Raw genomic sequence first — 22,629 nt, 5'->3', positions numbered from 1 at the left:
ACATCTGTATTATCATCAGCGTGTGACTGTAAAGGCGGGACCTTCGCTCTCTGTAACGCGCTCCATTGGCAACATCAGTTAAATGTCGTTGGTTCAATCCCTCGCGGATGTTGTTTTTATTCCCATTTGTAACTGGGAAATACTGTCGCTGCAATACATATATCTTAATCAAGCTAGTGGTTATTGACGTAAATGGCAGTGTTATAATGTTTCATGTACTGCAAATGTCACCACATAATGTGCTCTTAATTACATTTGGTTGAAATACATTAGTCACCCGATGAAAAAGTGTGCAAAGAGCATTAAAGAAACAAAAGGTTCATAACAGTAACAGGACATATCGAATTGTTTCAGTCCTCCACAGAGATTGCCAATGTATTAATGGAAATTCTAAAATATCTGCCCAACTGCCGGATTCGAACCGAGGTTGCTGCGGCCACAACACAGAGTACTAACCACTATATGATCAAGGCGAGCTACTTGGGCTGCTACAATGTGACGTTCCACCTCTATCATAAGCTGTACTCCATCTGTGATGTCATGACTCATGTTTGAATTAAAGGTTGGTTGTGATGTTATCCATGAGAATAAGTGGACACCTGATCCCCAGTCACTTATTTAAGATCTCAATAATCAAGTCAGAATCCAAATGAAAGTCATCAAAGTGGAGCCAATTAGAAATAATATAGTTACACAAAACTGGCAATGGTGCGGCAGCCAGGGCTGATAATGGCCCGCCAGCCTGAGAGCAGGAAAGTGTGAGAGCAGTGATGGTCTTGTGAGAGTTTACAGCTGTTATTGAACCTGTCCCCTTCCATTGCAGAGTTTTCTCCCTATAAGAAGTGCAGAGGCTCCCTCCGGGGTGCTAATAGTACATTTATTTTTTTGCGCAGGAGAAGTGCTCTTCACCAATTGCACGTGCCAAATCACCCGAAGGCCACCACCATAAAATTCAGGCATTCATGTTCATGCGTCCTCCATGTTATGTCCTTATAAAGGGATGCATGTTCATGATGACTCCATGTCACACCTGCATACAAGGATGCATGTTCATGCCGCCTCGTTCTCTTGGCTTCATAAAGGGATTTTATCTCCTCCCTGTCTCACCCTCATGCAGGGATGCATGACCAATGCTCCTTCCCTTCTCGCCCGCATACATGGATGCACGTTCATGTCTTCTCGTTCTCTCGGCTTCATACGGGGATTTTATCTCCTCCCTGTCTCACCATCAGGAAGGGATGCATGACCAATGCTCCTTCCCGTCTCGCCCACATACATGGATGCACGTTCACGCATCCTCCTTCTCTCGGCTTCATACGGGGATCATATCTCCTCCCTGTCTCACCCTCATGCAGGGATGCATGACCAATGCTCCTTCCTGTCTCGCCCGCATACATGGATGCACGTTCACACCTCCTCCTTCTCTCGGCTTCATACGGGGATCATATCTCCTCCCTGTCTCACCCTCATGCAGGGATGCATGACCAATGCTCCTTCCCTTCTCGCCTGCATACATGGATGCACGTTCACGCCTCCTCCTTCTCTCGGCTTTATACGGGGATCATATCTCCTCCCTGTCTCACCCTCATGCAGGGATGCATGACTAACGCTCCTTCCTGTCTCGCCCGCATACATGGATGCACGTTCAAGCCTCCTCCTTCTCTCGGCTTCATACGGGGATCATATCTCCTCCCTGTCTCATCCTCATGCAGGGATGCATGACCAATGCTCCTTCCCTTCTCGCCTGCATACATGGATGCACATTCACGCCTCCTCCTTCTCTCGGCTTCATACGGGGATCATATCTCCTCAATGTCTCACCCTCACTTCCAACATGTGTAACTTCTTGTTCTCTTTGACATCTGGGGCATGGGTGGCTACTGCACAGATCTAGATGTCGCCCACCTGCAAGTTGCTATGGAAAGCACTTTTCCACATTGGACGTGCTATATTAACCCCCTCACCCCAAATACAATAAAAATAAAGAAATATATGTGCTTCCATAATGTCTACCTTCTAATGTTTCATATGTGTAAGCACATTGTCCTCCTCCTGACCACATTCTAAAACTATGTGCAAATTGTTCCTTCCATAAACTGTCACTTCCTTGGCCCTTTATTTATAATGACTGTTATACTCTCTCTCTTTCCGCCACAGTATAAAAAAGCCTAGCACACCTCATGATTGGACTAAGAAATTCCTGTCATTTAGTTGGAAATGATTTTCCCATTATCCCCAAAAACTCCTCACTGTGTCTAAGAACGCTTTTTTTCACAGGACAATACAGATCAGATTGACTTGAAAGGTCCTTTCACGCGACTACAGAATGCCTCTCATTCCACTAAAAGATACGCCAGTGCCTACAATAGCCTAGGACTAGACTATGAGTCCCAATGTAGAAAGACCACAAGTCCACAGATATGCCTGTTTATTTAAACATCTGTATTATCATCAGCGTGTGACTGTAAAGGCGGGACCTCGCGCTCTCTGTAACGCGCTCCATTGGCAACATCAGTTAAATGTCGTTGGTTCAATCCCTCGCGGATGTTGTTTTTATTCCCATTTGTAACTGGGAAATACTGTCGCTGCAATACATATGTCTTAATCAAGCTAGTGGTTATTGACGTAAATGGCAGTGTTATAATGTTTCATGTACTGCAAATGTCACCATATAATGCGCTCTTAATTAGATTTGGTTGAAATACATTACAGTCACCCGATGAAAAAGTGTGCAAAGAGCATTAAAGAAACAAAAGGTTCATAACAGTAACAGGACATATCGAATTGTTTCAGTCCTCCACAGAGATTGCCAATGTATTAATGGAAATTCTAAAATATCTGCCCAACTGCAGTGACATTGCCTCACCGCAATGCCGTGACTCGGATTCGAACCGAGGTTGCTGCGGCCACAACGCAGAGTACTAACCACTATACGATCACGGCGAGCTACTTGGGCTGCTACAATGTGACGTTCCACCTCTATCATAAGCTGTACTCCATCTGTGATGTCATGACTCATGTTTGAATTAAAGGTTGGTTGTGATGTTATCCATGAGAATAAGAGGACACCTGATCCCCAGTCACTTATTTAAGATCTCAATAATCAAGTCAGAATCCAAATGAAAGTCATCAAAGTGGAGCCAATTAGAAATAATATAGTTACACAAACCTGGCAATGGTGCGGCAGCCAGGGCCGATAATGGCCCGCCAGCCTGAGAGCAGGAAAGTGTGAGAGCAGTGATGGTCTTGTGAGAGTTTACAGCTGTTATTGACCCTGTCCCCTTCCATTGCAGAGTTTTCTCCCTATAAGAAGTGCAGAGGCTCCCTCCGGGGTGCTAATAGTAAATTTATTTTTTTGCGCAGGAGAAGTGCTCTTCACCAATTGCACGTGCCAAATCACCCGAAGGCCACCACCATAAAATTCAGGCATTCATGTTCATGCATCCTCCATGTTATGTCCTTATAAAGGGATGCATGTTCATGATGACTCCATGTCACACCTGCATACAAGGATGCATGTTCATGCCGCCTCGTTCTCTTGGCTTCATACAGGGATTTTATCTCCTCCCTGTCTCACCCTCATGCAGGTATGCATGACCAATGCTCCTTCCCTTCTCGCCCGCATACATGGATGCACGTTCATGTCTCCTCGTTCTCTCGGCTTCATACGGGGATTTTATCTCCTCCCTGTCTCACCCTCAGGAAGGGATGCATGACCAATGCTCCTTCCCGTCTCGCCCGCATACATGGATGCACGTTCACGCCTCCTCCTTCTCTCGGCTTCATACGGGGATCATATCTCCTCCCTGTCTCACCCTCATGCAGGGATGCATGACCAATGCTCCTTCCTGTCTCGCCCGCATACATGGATGCACGTTCACGCCTCCTCCTTCTCTCGGCTTCATACGGGGATCATATCTCCTCGCTGTCTCACCCTCATGCAGGGATGCATGACCAATGCTCCTTCCCTTCTCGCCTAAATACATGGATGCACGTTCACGACTCCTCCTTCTCTCGGCTCCATACGGGGATCATATCTCCTCCCTGTCTCACCCTCATGCAGGGATGCATGAACAACGCTCCTTCCTGTCTCGCCCGCATACATGGATGCACGTTCACGCCTCCTCCTTCTCTCGGCTTCATACGGGGATCATATCTCCTCCCTGTCTCACCCTCATGCAGGGATGCATGACCAATGCTCCTTCCCTTCTCGCCTGCATACATGGATGCACGTTCACGCCTCCTCCTTCTCTCGGCTTCATACGGGGATCATATCTCCTCAATGTCTCACCCTCACTTCCAACATGTGTAACTTCTTGTTCTCTTTGACGTCTGGGGCATGGGTGGCTACTGCACAGCTCTAGATGTCGCCCACCTGCAAGGTGCTATGGAAAGCACTTTTCCACATTGGACGTGCTATATTAACCCCCTCTCCCCAAATACAATAAAAATAAAGAAATATATGTGCTTCCATAATGTCTACCTTCTAATGTTTCATATGTGTAAGCACATTGTCCTCCTCCTGACCACATTCTAAAACTATGTGCAAATTGTTCCTTCCATAAACTGTCACTTCCTTGGCCCTTTATTTATAATGACTGTTATACTCTCTCTCTTTCCGCCACAGTATAAAAAAGCCTAGCACACCTCATGATTGGACTAAGAAATTCCTGTCATTTAGTTGGAAATGATTTTCCCATTATCCCCAAAAACTCCTCACTGTGTCTAAGAACGCTTTTTTTCACAGGACAATACAGATCAGATTGACTTGAAAGGTCCTTTCATGCGACTACAGAATGCCTCTCATTCCACTAAAAGATACGCCAGTGCCTACAATAGCCTAGGACTAGACTATGAGTCCCAATGTAGAAAGACCACAAGTCCACAGATATGCCTGTGTATTTAAACATCTGTATTATCATCAGCGTGTGACTGTAAAGGTGGGACTTCGCGCTCTCTGTAGCGCGCTCCATTGGCAACATCAGTTAAATGTCGTTGGTTCAATCCCTCGCGGATGTTGTTTTTATTCCCATTTGTAACTGGGAAATACTGTCGCTGCAATACATATGTCTTAATCAAGCTAGTGGTTATTGACGTAAATGGCAGTGTTATAATGTTTCATGTACTGCAAATGTCACCACATAATGCGCTCTTAATTAGATTTGGTTGAAATACATTACAGTCACCCGATGAAAAAGTGTGCAAAGAGCATTAAAGAAACAAAAGGTTCATAACAGTAACAGGACATATCGAATTGTTTCAGTCCTCCACAGAGATTGCCAATGTATTAATGGAAATTCTAAAATATCTGCCCAACTGCCGTGACATTGCCTCACCGCAATGTCGTGACTCGGATTCGAACCGAGGTTGCTGCTGCCACAACGCTACTTGGGCTGCTACAATGTGACGTTCCACCTCTATCATAAGCTGTACTCCATCTGTGATGTCATGACTCATGTTTGAATTAAAGGTTGGTTGTGATGTTATCCATGAGAATAAGTGGACACCTGATCCCCAGTCACTTATTTAAGATCTCAATAATCAAGTCAGAATCCAAATGAAAGTCATCAAAGTGGAGCCAATTAGAAATAATATAGTTACACAAACCTGGCAATGGTGCGGCAGCCAGGGCTGATAATGGCCCGCCAGCCTGAGAGCAGGAAAGTGTGAGAGCAGTGATGGTCTTGTGAGAGTTTACAGCTGTTATTGACCCTGTCCCCTTCCATTGCAGAGTTTTCTCCCTATAAGAAGTGCAGAGGCTCCCTCCGGGGTGCTAATAGTAAATTTATTTTTTTGCGCAGGAGAAGTGCTCTTCACCAATTGCACGTGCCAAATCACCCGAAGGCCACCACCATAAAATTCAGGCATTCATGTTCATGCGTCCTCCATGTTATGTCCTTATAAAGGGATGCATGTTCATGATGACTCCATGTCACACCTGCATACAAGGATGCATGTTCATGCCGCCTCGTTCTCTTGGCTTCATACAGGGATTTTATCTCCTCCCTGCCTCACCCTCATGCAGGGATGCATGACCAATGCTCCTTCCCTTCTCGCCCGCATACATGGATGCACGTTCATGTCTCCTCGTTCTCTCGGCTTCATACGGGGATTTTATCTCCTCCCTGTCTCACCCTCAGGAAGGGATGCATGACCAATGCTCCTTCCCGTCTCGCCCGCATACATGGATGCACGTTCACGCCTCCTCCTTCTCTCGGCTTCATACGGGGATCATATCTCCTCCCTGTCTCACCCTCATGCAGGGATGCATGACCAATGCTCCTTCCTGTCTCGCCCGCATACATGGATGCACGTTCACGCCTCCTCCTTCTCTCCGCTTCATACGGGGATCATATCTCCTCCCTGTCTCACCCTCATGCAGGGATGCATGACCAATGCTCCTTCCCTTCTCGCCTGCATACATGAATGCACGTTCACGCCTCCTCCTTCTCTCGGCTTCATACGGGGATCATATCTCCTCCCTGTCTCACCCTCATGCAGGGATGCATGACCAACGCTCCTTCCTGTCTCGCCCGCATACATGGATGCACGTTCACGCCTCCTCCTTCTCTCGGCTTCATACGGGGATCATATCTCCTCAATGTCTCACCCTCACTTCCAACATTTTTTTTTTTTTTTTTTTTAAATCTGTTTTATTATTTTCATTGTGTCATCAACGTGAACATACACAAAAAACAAAGTGCAATCACACCCATCCCACCCTCCCCCCTCCCTATCCCAACTTGTCCGGGCCCAAACGTGTTACACCACCAGTTCATCCACGTGATTGTTGTGGGTCATCTGTGTCATCGCCAGAGGAGCTTCCCATGTTGGGGCTGAACAGCGTAACCGTTAGCTCCACCCATTGTAGTAGGTCGTCTGAGGTGTCCTGCCTTTGTTGGCACTGCGCCATCTCCCAGACCGCTGTCTCTGCGTTCGTCCATTTGCGGAGGTCTTGCCACCAAGTCAACAAGCAGGGGGCCCGCGGGCGCTTCCAATTCATTGCAATGCGTCTCTTCGCCAGTATATACATTAGGTCTTTTAGTTTATTGAGTGGTCTGTTCTTCTTGCTTCTGGGGTATATGCCGAGGATGCATGCTTTTGGCGTATGAACTTCTAGGGTGATGTTCGCCTCGGCCACCTTGGCTTTGACCTGGGCCCAGAAAGACTGAATGGCGGGGCATCCCCAAAACATATGTATCATCGCCGCGTGGGCTTCGTTGCATTTGGGGCACCCAGTGGTCACAGCTCCACTAAATCTGGAGATGACGTCTGGTGTGAGATACGCTCTATTCGTAATGTAGAATTGGATGAGTTGGAACCTGGCGTTCCTGGATACTTTCCTGTGGTATCCCATTATGGCCCCCCATTCATTGTCTTCGAATTGTGATCCTAGTTCCTGTTCCCACGCCGCCTTACACTGGAGGTTTCGTTGGGTGACGCTGTCTAGCAGTGTGTCATATATTCTTGAGGTCTCATGGCCACCCTCGGCCGCCCCGAGCAGGTCCTCAATGTGTTCGTGACCAGTATTTAACGGATCCGTTGGTGGCCAGCGGGTCACCAGTTTCCTAATCACTGCATTGTGGAGTAAGAACTGTCCCGTGTGGATACCAGAGACTTTTTGTAACTCCGCGAAGGTTAAGATTCCCTGATCATCCGCCAGGTCGCCCAGGGTAGCTACGCCGCAAGGTTCCCAAGTGTCTCTTATTATCCTATGGCTTCCCGGTCTGTTGGCCATGATGGCGGCTATAGGGATCTGAGGAGAGTAGGGGTCAGGGATCAGTGCAGCCTTGCAGGCCCTCCGCCAGATTTGGACGCCCAAGAGAATCAGGTATGAGTGAGGTTGTTTAGACTTGGGTTCAGACCATAGCAGGTCCCTGAGGAGCAATTGCGGGACTTGCGGCTGTAGCAAGCGAGTGTCCGTAGTGGCCTCGTCGGCCATCCATTGTATCACGTGCTTCAATTGTCCGGCCAGGTAATACAGTTCGAAGTTGGGCACTCTGAGGCCCCCCTTGTCATACGGTCTCTGCATCGTTTCGAGGGCGACCCTACGCCTGCCATCCTGCCACAAGAATGTTCTGCACAGTCTGTGTAGTTCGTTGAAAAATTGTCGTGGTATGTTGTGTGGTACGTTGGTGAAGAAATACAGCAGTCTGGGAAGCGCCACCATTTTCAGCAGGCCCACCCTGCCCGCTACCGATAGCGGCAGCCTGCTCCAGAACTCCATTGACCTTGCCAGGCCTTCCTTTGCCCTCACTGTGTTCAGTACGTGCTCAGTCTTGGGGTCTCTGTGCACTCTGATGCCCAGGTATTTGAAGGAGGAGGGTTCCCAGTTTAGGGCAAGATCGGGGAGCTGACCGGCCATTTTCCCGCTCAAGGCGGCGAGGGGGAATAGGCATGATTTGTCCCGGTTGATCTGGATCCCCGTGTATCTGTGAAATCTATCTAAGGTTTCCAGTATGTAGGGCAGTATGTGTGTGGGGTTTGTTAGATAGAGGAGCATATCGTCGGCGTACATGGAAATCACATGGTTCACCCCATCTACTAGTATGCCTCCATCCCCGTATTCCTGTCTCACATATGCTGCCACGGGTTCTATAGCTATAATATACAGCATGGGTGATAGGGGGCATCCCTGCCTAGTTCCTCGAGAAAGCTCCCATTTGTGTGAGAAGGTGCTGTTGGTGCGTACTCTGGCCTCTGGATTGGTGTAAAGGAGTGTGACCCATTTTATGTAGCTGAGCCCTATTCCCATCTTAGACATGGTGGCCAGGAGCCATCTCCAGCGCACTGAGTCAAATGCTTTAGAGGCGTCAAGGGATGCTACTGCACATTGTGTCCGTCTGCCTTCAGTGCTGTGGATAACATGGTGCAGTCTGCGTAGGTTTTCCGTAATGGTTCTACCGGGCACATATGCTGTCTGGTCTTGGTGGATCAGGGACGGGATGACTCTGCGTAACCTCATGGCCAGGATTGCTGCGAGAATCTTGCTATCTGTGTTCAGTAGGGATAGCGGCCTGTACGAGCCGCACTCTGCGCCATCTTTATCAGGTTTCAAGAGGGGTATGATGGTTGCCTCTCTCATGGTGCTGGGTAGTCGGCCTGTGTCGTATGCCTCGTTGAAGACTTGGGCAAGTAGTGGGGCTAGTTCGGCTTCGTAGGCCTTATAGAACTCGCCCGGGAGCCCATCCGGACCTGGGGTTTTCCCTGCGGGGAGCGTTCTAATGATCACTGCGACCTCGTCGGGGGTTATTGGCCCTTCCAGGGATTCAGCCGCGTGTTCCTCGAGGTGTGGTAAATCAATGATGTCCAATACATCCCCTATTTCAGTGTCTGTTGGCTGTGAGGGGTCGGTGTAGAGGGCCTGATAGTACTTCGTGAATATATGGTTTATGGTTGCTTGTGAGTACGTGTCTACGCCTTCATCATCGCGCATGTGGCAGATAGGTATTCTAGGGGTTTCCCGCTTGCAGAGCCACGCTAGTAGCTTGCCCGGTTTGTCACCGAGGGCGTGGTTTCTTTCGATGTATTTCGTGTAGCTGAGTTTCCCGAGGGCCTCCCAATGTTGTAGACAGGCCTTCTTTAGTTCGATTATGCTATGTACGTGGGCTGGGTCTGAGGAGGCCAAAGATTCTAGTTGCTGCAGCTCGTTTTCAGCAATAGCCAACTTAGCTGTGATAGACTTTTGGGCCCCCCCTATAGTGGCTATCGCCTCCCCCCTAATCACTACTTTGTAAGCTTCCCATGCCGTGCTGACATGTTGGACACTGTCCTTATTTGTCAGCCAATAGTTCGCCGTGCATTGCCTAATCTGTTCTTGGAAAGCCTTGTCTAACAGTGCTTCGCCTCTGAGTCTCCATGTGGGTATGGGGGGTCGCGGTGCCGTTAATGTCCAGGAGGTTACTATGGGGGAGTGATCAGACAGCACTCTAGCGAGGTATTGCGTGTCTACAAATGTGTCTAAGTGTTCCTCGCTCACCAGTAGGCTGTCGATTCTAGTGTAGACCGCGTGAGGGGGTGAGTAAAAGGAGTAGCCTCTTTCTTCCGGGTGCTGAGTCCTCCAGAGGTCTAGCAGGGCGTATTGATGTAAGAGGGCTTTCAGTATTTTAGCGGGAGGGGAGGGGCGGGTATGTTTGTTATCCGATCTGTCCATACGCGGGTCAAGGGTGCAGTTATGATCGCCACCCCATATGAGCGTGCCGTCTCTGTCCGGGCTAAGCCGGGTGTATAAGGAGCGGAAGAAGACCGTCGCATCATGGTTGGGGGCATAGGTGTTTACTAGGCAGAATTCTCTGCCGTCTATGGTGCCTCTGAGCAAGGCCATCCTACCTTCGTTATCGATGTGGGTGCATGCGAGGTTGACGGGAATGGTGGGGGCAATCCATATCAGGACTCCCCGTGCATAGTTAGAGTACGTGGTGCCTATCAGGGTTCCTCTCCATCTCTTAGCCAGTGCCGCAAGTTTCTGTGCATTCAGGTGGGTTTCCTGCAATAGGGCGATTCCTATCTTGTGGCGTTTGAGGAAGGTGTGGACCCTGTGTTGTTTGATGTAGCTGTTCAGGCCCCTAACGTTCCATGACATGACTTTAACAACGTTAGTCATGGGTGTAGCGTGAGTGTGAGGACGTGGGTGGGCTGCCCTGTGGTGTCGCCCCCCGGCCTATCAGTGTATGGTTCAGTGGCCTGCTCTGGCGGTGGCACTTAACAATACTAGTTTGAAGTGGTGATGTGTGGTGGTCAAGGTGGTTCCGGACTTTCCCATTAACTAACTGGGACGGGATGCTAACGGGCAATTTCCCGACCCTGCAAACAGTGAACTTGGCGTTAGCCAATAACAGAACTAGTCTAACGGGGTTCCCCCCATCCTGACATCCCCGTTTCTGCTCCATTAGACCTACGGTCCTCTGGTGCCCTACGGGCGGGTTAGATACCCAAAGAGATTCGGGGGTGCGGGCCAATCCCCTTGGTAGTGTCCGATACCAAGCGGTGCCATTCGGTCAGCTCCAAGACACTCGATGGTGCCACAATCTGCAAGGTGAGATTACTTCGCATACGTCCCGATAAAGTGGTTTCATTAGGCTTCCTTGGGGGTGCCGTTTTCTCTTGTTTTCCGTTGCCTTCCTTCTATGTCAGGGATCTGCTCCCTGTCCATCCATTCATTTATATCTGTCGGTGATTCGAAGAGGTGCGTTCGATTGTTATGGATGATCTTAAGTCTGGCCGGGTATAGTAGCATGTATCGCAAGCCCGCATTTTTCAATCTGGCCTTGATGTGGGCGAATTGGGCTCTGCTCCTTTGGACTTGGAGGGTATAGTCCGGGTAGATTGCGATTTTGGCGGAGCCAGACTCAATGTGGCCCCCATTCCGTGAGTGGGCCAGGATAGTCTCTCTGTCTTTGTAATTGAGGACTTTAGCTATTATCGGCCTTGGCGGGTTCCCCGGTGGTGGGCGCTTAGTGAGGGATCTGTGCGCCCTCTCGATGGTGAACCCCTGAGACAATTTGCCGGCACCGACCTCTTGCAGCAGCAGATTTTCGACAAAGTTCGTGGGGTCGTTCCCTTCCGTCCCCTCCGGCAATCCGATAATTCTTATGTTATTGCGGCGTGCCCGTCCTTCCGCCTCGTCCGCCCTGTCTTCGAGGTTCTTGACTTTCTGGGCTAGGGCATCTACCTCTCTTAAGAGGCGAGTTTTGGCGTCAGTATTTTCTTTAACCTGGGACTCCAATGCCTCCGTTCTGCCCGCAATGGAGCGCACATCTTGTCTGAGTAGGTTTAAGTCGATGGCCATGGCATCTATCTTGCCCTCCATGGTTTTTTGGAGCGCCGTAATGGCTTCCAGTAGTTGCGAGTTCGTGGGTTCAGAGGGTCCTACCTCCGAGGTCGTCGAGGCGGCATCTGGTTTGAGGGCGCCAGTGGCTGCGAACGCCTCCATGGTTGTCTGCTTGTGCTTGTTCCTGGGGCCTTTTGCGGACATCTCTTGTGCGGGCGGGCTTGGAATGGGGGGCGCCGGCGGGTTGGGGTGCTGGGGGGCGAGGATTATGATCTCGGCAAACCCTTGCTTCCGGAGCGCCCCGGCCTCCAATAGGGCCGGTGGTAGAGTGCAACCTCTCTCAGGGATGATGCAGCAGGTTCGGTCGACGAGCCGAATGTCCCCCCAGCCCTGTTCCCACTCCGTACCTCGTAGCGCTGTTACCGGGTCTGAGCCCTTCGTTGTGCGCCTCTACCGCAGGGGAGGCGCACGGGGCAGATGCAGTCTCCGGCCGTCGGTCGACTGGGCCAATTCCCCCTGGTAGCCGGAGTCCGAGGCGAGCCTCCTTTTCCGCTCTGTGTTGGGCGCGATCCGGCGCTCGTCTCTTCCGCGGTCAGCAAGCGGTCGCCATTTTGAGTCGTGCGCTTTCCTCCTACACCACGGCGTTTCTCCTCGGTGAGGCCACGCACCGGCCCCAAAACACCGTCGGAAGGTCAGCCGACTGTACCGAAGCGATCTTCGGGTCGCAGGTGTAGTTTCATTTAAGGTGGATGCAGGTTGTGGGCAAAATGATGAGCGCATCAACGGAGCTGCTACGAAGCGCGGCTTTCTCACATGGCGGTCGGCCACGCCCCCGTCGCTGCAATACATATGTCTTAATCAAGCTAGTGGTTATTGACGTAAATGGCAGTGTTATAATGTTTCATGTACTGCAAATGTCACCACATAATGCGCTCTTAATTAGATTTGGTTGAAATACATTACAGTCACCCGATGAAAAAGTGTGCAAAGAGCATTAAAGAAACAAAAGGTTCATAACAGTAACAGGACATATCGAATTGTTTCAGTCCTCCACAGAGATTGCCAATGTATTAATGGAAATTCTAAAATATCTGCCCAACTGCCGTGACATTGCCTCACCGCAATGCCGTGACTCGGATTCGAACCGAGGTTGCTGCGGCCACAACGCAGAGTACTAACCACTATACGATCACGGCGAGCTACTTGGGCTACTACAATGTGACGTTCCACCTCTATCATAAGCTGTAATCCATCTGTGATGTCATGACTCATGTTTGAATTAAAGGTTGGTTGTGATGTTATCCATGAGAATAAGTGGACACCTGATCCCCAGTCACTTATTTAAGATCTCAATAATCAAGTCAGAATCCAAATGAAAGTCATCAAAGTGGAGCCAATTAGAAATAATATAGTTACACAAACCTGGCAATGGTGCGGCAGCCAGGGCCGATAATGGCCCGCCAGCCTGAGAGCAGGAAAGTGTGAGAGCAGTGATGGTCTTGTGAGAGTTTACAGCTGTTATTGACCCTGTCCCCTTCCATTGCAGAGTTTTCTCCCTATAAGAAGTGCAGAGGCTCCCTCCGGGGTGCTAATAGTACATTTCTTTTTTTGCGCAGGAGAAGTGCTCTTCACCAATTGCACGTGCCAAATCACCCGAAGGCCACCACCATAAAATTCAGGCATTCATGTTCATGCGTCCTCCATGTTATGTCCTTATAAAGGGATGCATGTTCATGATGACTCCATGCCACACCTGCATACAAGGATGTATGTTCATGCCGCCTCGTTCTCTTGGCTTCATACAGGGATTTTATCTCCTCCCTGTCTCACCCTCATGCAGGGATGCATGACCAATGCTCCTTCCATTCTCGCCCGCATACATGGATGCACGTTCATGTCTCCTCGTTCTCTCGGCTTCATACAGGGATTTTATCTCCTCCCTGTCTCACCCTCAGGAAGGGATGCATGACCAATGCTCCTTCCCGTCTCGCCCGCATACATGGATGCACGTTCACGCCTCCTCCTTCTCTCGGCTTCATACGGGGATCATATCTCCTCCCTGTCTCACCCTCATGCAGGGATGCATGACCAATGCTCCTTCCTGTCTCACCCTCATGCAGGCATGCATGACCAATGCTCCTTCCCTTCTCGCCTGCATACATGGATGCACGTTCACGCCTCCTCCTTCTCTCGGCTTCATACGGGGATCATATCTCCTCCCTGTCTCACCCTCATGCAGGGATGCATGACCAATGCTCCTTCCTGTCTCGCCCGCATACATGGCTGCACGTTCACGCCTCCTCCTTCTCTCGGCTTCATACGGGGATCATATCTCCTCCCTGTCTCACCCTCATGCAGGGATGCATGACCAATGCTCCTTCCTGTCTCGCCCGCATACATGGATGCACGTTCACGCCTCCTCCTTCTCTCGGCTTCATACGGGGATCATATCTCCTCAATGTCTCACCCTCACTTCCAACATGTGTAACTTCTTGTTCTCTTTGACGTCTGGGGCATGGGTGGCTACTGCACAGCTCTAGATGTCGCCCACCTGCAAGGTGCTATGGAAAGCACTTTTCCACATTGGACGTGCTATATTAACCCCCTCTCCCCAAATACACTAAAAATAAAGAAATATATGTGCTTCCATAATGTCTACCTTCTAATGTTTCATATGTGTAAGCACATTGTCCTCCTCCTGACCACATTCTAAAACTATGTGCAAATTGTTCCTTCCATAAACTGTCACTTCCTTGGCCCTTTATTTATAATGACTGTTATACTCTCTCTCTTTCCGCCACAGTATAAAAAAGCCTAGCACACTTCATGATTGGACTAAGAAATTCCTGTCATTTAGTTGGAAATGATTTTCCCATTATCCCCAAAAACTCCTCACTGTGTCTAAGAACGCTTTTTTTCACAGGACAATACAGATCAGATTGACTTGAAAGGTCCTTTCACGCGACTACAGAATGCCTCTCATTCCACTAAAAGATACTCCAGTGCCTACAATAGCCTAGGACTAGACTATGAGTCCCAATGTAGAAAGACCACAAGTCCACAGATATGCCTGTTTATTTAAACATCTGTATTATCATCAGCGTGTGACTGTAAAGGCGGGACCTCGCGCTCTCTGTAACGCGCTCCATTGGCAACATCAGTTAAATGTCGCTGGTTCAATCCCTCGCGGATGTTGTTTTTATTCCCATTTGTAACTGGGAAATACTGTCGCTGCAATACATATGTCTTAATCAAGCTAGTGGTTATTGACGTAAATGGCAGTGTTATAATGTTTCATGTACTGCAAATGTCACCACATAATGCGCTCTTAATTAGATTTGGTTGAAATACATTACAGTCACCCGATGAAAAAGTGTGCAAAGAGCATTAAAGAAACAAAAGGTTCATAACAGTAACAGGACATATCGAATTGTTTCAGTCCTCCACAGAGATTGCCAATGTATTAATGGAAATTCTAAAATATCTGCCCAACTGCCGTGACATTGCCTCACCGCAATGCCGTGACTCGGATTCGAACCGAGGTTGCTGCGGCCACAACGCAGAGTACTAACCACTATACGATCACGGCGAGCTACTTGGGCTACTACAATGTGACGTTCCACCTCTATCATAAGCTGTAATCCATCTGTGATGTCATGACTCATGTTTGAATTAAAGGTTGGTTGTGATGTTATCCATGAGAATAAGTGGACACCTGATCCCCAGTCACTTATTTAAGATCTCAATAATCAAGTCAGAATCCAAATGAAAGTCATCAAAGTGGAGCCAATTAGAAATAATATAGTTACACAAACCTGGCAATGGTGCGGCAGCCAGGGCCGATAATGGCCCGCCAGCCTGAGAGCAGGAAAGTGTGAGAGCAGTGATGGTCTTGTGAGAGTTTACAGCTGTTATTGACCCTGTCCCCTTCCATTGCAGAGTTTTCTCCCTATAAGAAGTGCAGAGGCTCCCTCCGGGGTGCTAATAGTACATTTCTTTTTTTGCGCAGGAGAAGTGCTCTTCACCAATTGCACGTGCCAAATCACCCGAAGGCCACCACCATAAAATTCAGGCATTCATGTTCATGCGTCCTCCATGTTATGTCCTTATAAAGGGATGCATGTTCATGATGACTCCATGTCACACCTGCATACAAGGATGTATGTTCATGCCGCCTCGTTCTCTTGGCTTCATACAGGGATTTTATCTCCTCCCTGTCTCACCCTCATGCAGGGATGCATGACCAATGCTCCTTCCCTTCTCGCCCGCATACATGGATGCACGTTCATGTCTCCTCGTTCTCTCGGCTTCATACAGGGATTTTATCTCCTCCCTGTCTCACCCTCAGGAAGGGATGCATGACCAATGCTCCTTCCCGTCTCGCCCGCATACATGGATGCACGTTCACGCCTCCTCCTTCTCTCGGCTTCATACGGGGATCATATCTCCTCCCTGTCTCACCCTCATGCAGGGATGCATGACCAATGCTCCTTCCTGTCTCACCCTCATGCAGGCATGCATGACCAATGCTCCTTCCCTTCTCGCCTGCATACATGGATGCACGTTCACGCCTCCTCCTTCTCTCGGCTTCATACGGGGATCATATCTCCTCCCTGTCTCACCCTCATGCAGGGATGCATGACCAATGCTCCTTCCTGTCTCGCCCGCATACATGGCTGCACGTTCACGCCTCCTCCTTCTCTCGGCTTCATACGGGGATCATATCTCCTCCCTGTCTCACCCTCATGCAGGGATGCATGACCAATGCTCCTTCCTGTCTCGCCCGCATACATGGATGCACGTTCACGCCTCCTCCTTCTCTCGGCTTCATACGGGGATCATATCTCCTCAATGTCTCACCCTCACTTCCAACATGTGTAACTTCTTGTTCTCTTTGACGTCTGGGGCATGGGTGGCTACTGCACAGCTCTAGATGTCGCCCACCTGCAAGGTGCTATGGAAAGCACTTTTCCACATTGGACGTGCTATATTAACCCCCTCTCCCCAAATACACTAAAAATAAAGAAATATATGTGCTTCCATAATGTCTACCTTCTAATGTTTCATATGTGTAAGCACATTGTCCTCCTCCTGACCACATTCTAAAACTATGTGCAAATTGTTCCTTCCATAAACTGTCACTTCCTTGGCCCTTTATTTATAATGACTGTTATACTCTCTCTCTTTCCGCCACAGTATAAAAAAGCCTAGCACACTTCATGATTGGACTAAGAAATTCCTGTCATTTAGTTGGAAATGATTTTCCCATTATCCCCAAAAACTCCTCACTGTGTCTAAGAACGCTTTTTTTCACAGGACAATACAGATCAGATTGACTTGAAAGGTCCTTTCACGCGACTACAGAATGCCTCTCATTCCACTAAAAGATACTCCAGTGCCTACAATAGCCTAGGACTAGACTATGAGTCCCAATGTAGAAAGACCACAAGTCCACAGATATGCCTGTTTATTTAAACATCTGTATTATCATCAGCGTGTGACTGTAAAGGCGGGACCTCGCGCTCTCTGTAACGCGCTCCATTGGCAACATCAGTTAAATGTCGCTGGTTCAATCCCTCGCGGATGTTGTTTTTATTCCCATTTGTAACTGGGAAATACTGTCGCTGCAATACATATGTCTTAATCAAGCTAGTGGTTATTGACGTAAATGGCAGTGTTATAATGTTTCATGTCCTGCAAATGTCACCACATAATGCGCTCTTAATTAGATTTGGTTGAAATACATTACAGTCACCCGATGAAAAAGTGTGCAAAGAGCATTAAAGAAACAAAAGGTTCATAACAGTAACAGGACATATCGAATTGTTTCAGTCCTCCACAGAGATTGCCAATGTATTAATGGAAATTCTAAAATATCTGCCCAACTGCCGTGACATTGCCTCACCGCAATGCCGTGACTCGGATTCGAACCGAGGTTGCTGCGGCCACAACGCAGAGTACTAACCACTATACGATCACGGCGAGCTACTTGGGCTACTACAATGTGACGTTCCACCTCTATCATAAGCTGTAATCCATCTGTGATTTCATGACTCATGTTTGAATTAAAGGTTGGTTGTGATGTTATCCATGAGAATAAGTGGACACCTGATCCCCAGTCACTTATTTAAGATCTCAATAATCAAGTCAGAATCCAAATGAAAGTCATCAAAGTGGAGCCAATTAGAAATAATATAGTTACACAAACCTGGCAATGGTGCGGCAGCCAGGGCCGATAATGGCCCGCCAGCCTGAGAGCAGGAAAGTGTGAGAGCAGTGATGGTCTTGTGAGAGTTTACAGCTGTTATTGACCCTGTCCCCTTCCATTGCAGAGTTTTCTCCCTATAAGAAGTGCAGAGGCTCCCTCCGGGGTGCTAATAGTACATTTCTTTTTTTGCGCAGGAGAAGTGCTCTTCACCAATTGCACGTGCCAAATCACCCGAAGGCCACCACCATAAAATTCAGGCATTCATGTTCATGCGTCCTCCATGTTATGTCCTTATAAAGGGATGCATGTTCATGATGACTCCATGTCACACCTGCATACAAGGATGTATGTTCATGCCGCCTCGTTCTCTTGGCTTCATACAGGGATTTTATCTCCTCCCTGTCTCACCCTCATGCAGGGATGCATGACCAATGCTCCTTCCCTTCTCGCCCGCATACATGGATGCACGTTCATGTCTCCTCGTTCTCTCGGCTTCATACAGGGATTTTATCTCCTCCCTGTCTCACCCTCAGGAAGGGATGCATGACCAATGCTCCTTCCCGTCTCGCCCGCATACATGGATGCACGTTCACGCCTCCTCCTTCTCTCGGCTTCATACGGGGATCATATCTCCTCCCTGTCTCACCCTCATGCAGGGATGCATGACCAATGCTCCTTCCTGTCTCACCCTCATGCAGGCATGCATGACCAATGCTCCTTCCCTTCTCGCCTGCATACATGGATGCACGTTCACGCCTCCTCCTTCTCTCGGCTTCATACGGGGATCATATCTCCTCCCTGTCTCACCCTCATGCAGGGATGCATGACCAATGCTCCTTCCTGTCTCGCCCGCATACATGGCTGCACGTTCACGCCTCCTCCTTCTCTCGGCTTCATACGGGGATCATATCTCCTCCCTGTCTCACCCTCATGCAGGGATGCATGACCAATGCTCCTTCCTGTCTCGCCCGCATACATGGATGCACGTTCACGCCTCCTCCTTCTCTCGGCTTCATACGGGGATCATATCTCCTCAATGTCTCACCCTCACTTCCAACATGTGTAACTTCTTGTTCTCTTTGACGTCTGGGGCATGGGTGGCTACTGCACAGCTCTAGATGTCGCCCACCTGCAAGGTGCTATGGAAAGCACTTTTCCACATTGGACGTGCTATATTAACCCCCTCTCCCCAAATACACTAAAAATAAAGAAATATATGTGCTTCCATAATGTCTACCTTCTAATGTTTCATATGTGTAAGCACATTGTCCTCCTCCTGACCACATTCTAAAACTATGTGCAAATTGTTCCTTCCATAAACTGTCACTTCCTTGGCCCTTTATTTATAATGACTGTTATACTCTCTCTCTTTCCGCCACAGTATAAAAAAGCCTAGCACACCTCATGATTGGACTAAGAAATTCCTGTCATTTAGTTGGAAATGATTTTCCCATTATCCCCAAAAACTCCTCACTGTGTCTAAGAACGCTTTTTTTCACAGGACAATACAGATCAGATTGACTTGAAAGGTCCTTTCACGCGACTACAGAATGCCTCTCATTCCACTAAAAGATACTCCAGTGCCTACAATAGCCTAGGACTAGACTATGAGTCCCAATGTAGAAAGACCACAAGTCCACAGATATGCCTGTTTATTTAAACATCTGTATTATCATCAGCGTGTGACTGTAAAGGCGGGACCTCGCGCTCTCTGTAACGCGCTCCATTGGCAACATCAGTTAAATGTCGCTGGTTCAATCCCTCGCGGATGTTGTTTTTATTCCCATTTGTAACTGGGAAATACTGTCGCTGCAATACATATGTCTTAATCAAGCTAGTGGTTATTGACGTAAATGGCAGTGTTATAATGTTTCATGTACTGCAAATGTCACCACATAATGCGCTCTTAATTAGATTTGGTTGAAATACATTACAGTCACCCGATGAAAAAGTGTGCAAAGAGCATTAAAGAAACAAAAGGTTCATAACAGTAACAGGACATATCGAATTGTTTCAGTCCTCCACAGAGATTGCCAATGTATTAATGGAAATTCTAAAATATCTGCCCAACTGCCGTGACATTGCCTCACCGCAATGCCGTGACTCGGATTCGAACCGAGGTTGCTGCGGCCACAACGCAGAGTACTAACCACTATACGATCACGGCGAGCTACTTGGGCTACTACAATGTGACGTTCCACCTCTATCATAAGCTGTAATCCATCTGTGATGTCATGACTCATGTTTGAATTAAAGGTTGGTTGTGATGTTATCCATGAGAATAAGTGGACACCTGATCCCCAGTCACTTATTTAAGATCTCAATAATCAAGTCAGAATCCAAATGAAAGTCATCAAAGTGGAGCCAATTAGAAATAATATAGTTACACAAACCTGGCAATGGTGCGGCAGCCAGGGCCGATAATGGCCCGCCAGCCTGAGAGCAGGAAAGTGTGAGAGCAGTGATGGTCTTGTGAGAGTTTACAGCTGTTATTGACCCTGTCCCCTTCCATTGCAGAGTTTTCTCCCTATAAGAAGTGCAGAGGCTCCCTCTGGGGTGCTAATAGTAAATTTATTTTTTTGCGCAGGAGAAGTGCTCTTCACCAATTGCACGTGCCAAATCACCCGAAGGCCACCACCATAAAATTCAGGCATTCATGTTCATGCGTCCTCAATGTTATGTCCTTATAAAGGGATGCATGTTCATGATGACTCCATGTCACACCTGCATACAAGGATGCATGTTCATGCCGCCTCGTTCTCTTGGCTTCATACAGGAATTTTATCTCCTCCCTGTCTCACCCTCATGCAGGGATGCAAGACCAATGCTCCTTCCCTTCTCGCCCGCATACAATGATGCACGTTCATGTCCTCTCGTTCTCTCGGCTTCATACAGGGATTTTATCTCCTCCCTGTCTCACCCTCAGGAAGGGATGCATGACCAATGCTCCTTCCCATCTCGCCCGCATACATGGATGCACGTTCACGCCTCCTCCTTCTCTCGGCTTCATACGGGGATCATATCTCCTCCCTGTCTCACCCTCATGCAGGGATGCATGACCAATAATCCTTCCTGTCTCGCCCGCATACATGGATGCAAGTTCACGCCTCCTCCTTCTCTCGGCTTCATACGGGGATCATATCTCCTCCCTGTCTCACCCTCATGCAGGGATGCATGACCAATGCTCCTTCCTGTCTCGCCCGCATACATGGATGCACGTTCACGCCTCCTCCTTCTCTCGGCTTCATACGGGGATCATATCTCCTCCCTGTCTCACCCTCATGCAGGGATGAATGACCAATGCTCCTTCCTGTCTCGCCCGCATACATGGATGCACGTTCACGCCTCCTCCTTCTCTCGGCTTCATACGGGGATCATATCTCCTCCCTGTCTCACCCTCATGCAGGGATGAATGACCAATGCTCCTTCCTGTCTCGCCCGCATACATGGATGCACGTTCACGCCTCCTCCTTCTCTCGGCTTCATACGGGGATCATATCTCCTCCCTGTCTCACCCTCATGCAGGGATGCATGACCAATGCTCCTTCCCTTCTCGCCTGCATACATGGATGCACGTTCACGCCTCCTCCTTCTCTCGGCTTCATACGGGGATCATATCTCCTCCCTGTCTCACCCTCATGCAGGGATGCATGACCAATGCTCCTTCCCTTCTCGCCTGCATACATGGATGCACGTTCACGCCTCCTCCTTTTCTCGGCTTCATACGGGGATCATATCTCCTCAATGTCTCACCCTCACTTCCAACATGTGTAACTTTTTGTTCTCTTTGACGTCTGGGGCATGGGTGGCTACTGCACAGCTCTAGATGTCGCCCACCTGCAAGGTGCTATGGAAAGCACTTTTCCACATTGTACGTGCTATATTAACCCCCTCTCCCCAAATACAATAAAAATAAAGAAATATATGTGCTTCCATAATGTCTACCTTCTAATGTTTCATATGTGTAAGCACATTGTCCTTCTTCTGACCACATTCTAAAACTATGTGCAAATTGTTCCTTCCATAAACTGTCACTTCCTTGGCCCTTTATTTATAATGACTGTTATACTCTCTCTCTTTCCGCCACAGTATAAAAAAGCCTAGCACACCTCATGATTGGACTAAGAAATTCCTGTCATTTAGTTGGAAATGATTTTCCCATTATCCCCAAAAACTCCTCACTGTGTCTAAGAACGCTTTTTTTCACAGGACAATACAGATCAGATTGACTTGAAAGGTCCTTTCACGCGACTACAGAATGCCTCTCATTCCACTAAAAGATACGCCAGTGCCTACAATAGCCTAGGACTAGACTATGAGTCCCAATGTAGAAAGACCACAAGTCCACAGATATGCCTGTTTATTTAAACATCTGTATTATCATCAGCGTGTAACTGTAAAGGCGGGACCTCGCTCTCTCTGTAACGCGCTCCATTGGCAACATCAGTTAAATGTCGTTGGTTCAATCCCTCGCGGATGTTGTTTTTATTCCCATTTGTAACTGGGAATACTGTCGCTGCAATACATATGTCTTAATCAAGCTAGTGGTTATTGACGTAAATGGCAGTGTTATAATGTTTCATGTACTGCAAATGTCACCACATAATGCGCTCTTAATTAGATTTGGTTGAAATACATTACAGTCACCCGA

General features: G+C 48.4%; 5 non-coding genes across 5 annotated transcripts; all 5 read right to left on the bottom strand.

The window, feature by feature from the left end:
- Positions 1–2,871: 2,871 nt before the first annotated feature.
- On the bottom strand, positions 2,872–2,943 carry TRNAH-GUG (transfer RNA histidin (anticodon GUG)). Its single transcript has one exon. It is a non-coding gene; the product is annotated as a tRNA-His (tRNA).
- A 9,951-nt stretch (positions 2,944–12,894) lies between these two features.
- On the bottom strand, positions 12,895–12,966 carry TRNAH-GUG (transfer RNA histidin (anticodon GUG)). The gene has a single exon. It is a non-coding gene; the product is annotated as a tRNA-His (tRNA).
- A 2,321-nt stretch (positions 12,967–15,287) lies between these two features.
- Positions 15,288–15,359, bottom strand: TRNAH-GUG (transfer RNA histidin (anticodon GUG)). Its single transcript has one exon. It is a non-coding gene; the product is annotated as a tRNA-His (tRNA).
- Positions 15,360–17,680: 2,321 nt separating this feature from the next.
- On the bottom strand, positions 17,681–17,752 carry TRNAH-GUG (transfer RNA histidin (anticodon GUG)). The gene has a single exon. It is a non-coding gene; the product is annotated as a tRNA-His (tRNA).
- A 2,321-nt stretch (positions 17,753–20,073) lies between these two features.
- On the bottom strand, positions 20,074–20,145 carry TRNAH-GUG (transfer RNA histidin (anticodon GUG)). Its single transcript has one exon. It is a non-coding gene; the product is annotated as a tRNA-His (tRNA).
- Positions 20,146–22,629: the final 2,484 nt, after the last annotated feature.

This window comes from Ambystoma mexicanum (assembly GCF_040938575.1).
Source record: "Ambystoma mexicanum isolate Mex_15411 chromosome 12 unlocalized genomic scaffold, UKY_AmexF1_1 Mex_chr12_unloc.1, whole genome shotgun sequence".
In the NCBI taxonomy this organism is placed as follows: domain Eukaryota; kingdom Metazoa; phylum Chordata; class Amphibia; order Caudata; family Ambystomatidae; genus Ambystoma; species Ambystoma mexicanum.
Note: the sequence above shows the minus strand (reverse complement) of the source record. Positions and strands in the feature narration are given on the sequence as shown.